Here is a 2257-nt window from a genome sequence, read left to right as displayed (position 1 = left end):
CTCCTGCCTCAGCGTCTTGTGTGGGTTCAGGGCTGCCCTCACGCTCCAGGGACGAGCAGCACCGGCAGGGAAGCCAAGGGAGGCAGCTCATGGGGGAGCTGTGCCTTTCTGCTAGCCCAGCCTTGGAAGCCGGGTGTAAAAGCAAAACAAAGCTGCTCCTCCTTCCTGTCCCCGCTGAAACTCTCACCATGCCTTAAGGTTGTTAATGCCTTGCAGTTCCTTTCCCCGATGCCACACCTCAGTTGTACTACAGCTTCAGGAACTCCAAGAAAACAGCAGCTCCTCCTTAAGCTGAAGCAGAAATAGAGCAGCAGCACGACTTGAGCTGCCGAGAGACTGGAAATGCTATTCTAGATCTAACAGACTTTTGTTGTTATGGAAACTACATCTACTGCTAATTTAGAATCTTAAAGCTTTGTCCCTTGCACCGAGCTTGGGAAGAACTCCCGGGAAAAGCAGCTGTTGAAATGCTCTGTAGTGTAGCAACAGCGCTCGGTTTTTCTAGTTAAATGAAAGGGGGAAATGTCAGTTTTACAATTGCCGTGATTACTGCTGCCACAGCTCTGCCCTTTCACAGATCTACCGCTGCCTCTTTCCCTTCCAGTACGTTTACCTTTCCCTCAGGCCGCTGCCATCCCTCTCTCCCTGTCATTCCTCTCCCCAGTGCATCAGAGGAAGAACAGCTTTAGCAAAAACAGCAGCAACTTAATGATGCAGCAAATGGTGTCTCTTCCCTGAGAACAGCCAGCAGCTGTTCCTGGCAGCAGCGCTCCCTTCCCTCTGCAGTAGAAAAGAGTACAGGGAGAAGCCAGTGCCACTTCTGCCTGGCTCTCTGCAGAAGGATTACGCTCTCACGCTGCTCGTTTGCAGGTGCCACGGGGAGCTGCCCTGGGCTGAAGGCTGTTCCACGTCCCTTTGTGGCTGAGGGGCAGCTAAAGGTCCAACTCAGGGCTGAAGCGCTGCTGTGTACAGCGAAGGGACAGCTCTACACCACACGTAACCAACAGCAGCCCCTGTTCTTTGCTATCTGCCACCAAGGGCTCCTGCGTAGTACCATAAACTCTCACTCTTGTGCTTGAGTAAATATCCACAAGAATGCATCGCTTCTCCCTGAATTCTCATTCTCTCTGTCCTTGCTGAACGCTAGGGAAGTGATGAGCACAGTGCGTGTAACTTCACAAGCTGTCACAGAAGGAAAGACACCGACAGGAGCTATCAACAGCCCTACACACAGCTGAACTTGCTCAGACGTACTGAATTGTGGCTTTACATCCCCTCCCCAGAGCTGCCTGTCACCAGTGCGCTCTCTTCTCTGCACAGTCCTCCAGTTCTCTGTCTCTGCACCCCCAGTCCCTGGGGCAGGAAGCATGAACAGTCACAGGTAACCCCATCCCAACACAACCAGGCTGGGGACCGGCACAGCACCTCCCTCGCTGGCACGGCAGCTCACCTCAGCTTTTGGAAGGTAATCAAGCCCCTCCCCCTTCTACTGTAAGACCACTTTGCTCCAGCCAGCTAGCTCAAATCTCTCCAGAACCTGCAGGGCAAGTAAAACTAGATCAAACAAGTGTGCTAGAATATCACCATCACACAAGGAAGAAAAAAATCAAACCCAAAGCAACGTAATCTCATTTTCTCACTCTCACCTTTTTCATTAAGAGGAAAAAGGTTCTGACTGGTAAAGCAATCAAGTGTCTCTTTAGGAAAGAACTGGTAACTAGCTCACAGCTACACTGAAATTTTATTTCTTACCTTAGAAAAGTCTGTCTAGATTTCAGGCTTTATTTTAAGCAATAATCACTGACCTTCCTTTAGCGTCTCCATCACATTAAGGTTCCAAGGAACCTTAAAAGAGTTTGTTGATCTGCTTGAGAGAGCTACAACAGCACAACACAACTTCACTGCAGACAGTGCCTGTCCTCTGGCTGGAGCCTGCGCCCTCCCCTGCTGCTGCAAGAGCCAGAGCAGCAGCTTGGACCCGTGTGCCGGGCACTCCCTGCACATGGTCCCCACCATCGTGCGCAGAACAGTCATTCCTGAGGAGTATTTTGTAGTGATGCTCGTGTAAAACCTCCTACGAGTTCCCCAACATGAGAGTAAGAGAAAGGGAGTGGGTGTGGGAAAGCCAAGGGAATCGACCTGCGATTATAATTGCTTCAAACAGTATTGATTGTCACTCACCAGCCACGACTCACGTCACCGTTAGCTGGGACACGGCAGAACGACTACACAGGAGGTGCAGGATTGGTGCTGCTAC

This window comes from Nyctibius grandis, chromosome 16 (assembly GCF_013368605.1).
Source record: "Nyctibius grandis isolate bNycGra1 chromosome 16, bNycGra1.pri, whole genome shotgun sequence".
Classification (NCBI taxonomy): Eukaryota; Metazoa; Chordata; class Aves; order Nyctibiiformes; family Nyctibiidae; genus Nyctibius; species Nyctibius grandis.
Note: the sequence above shows the minus strand (reverse complement) of the source record.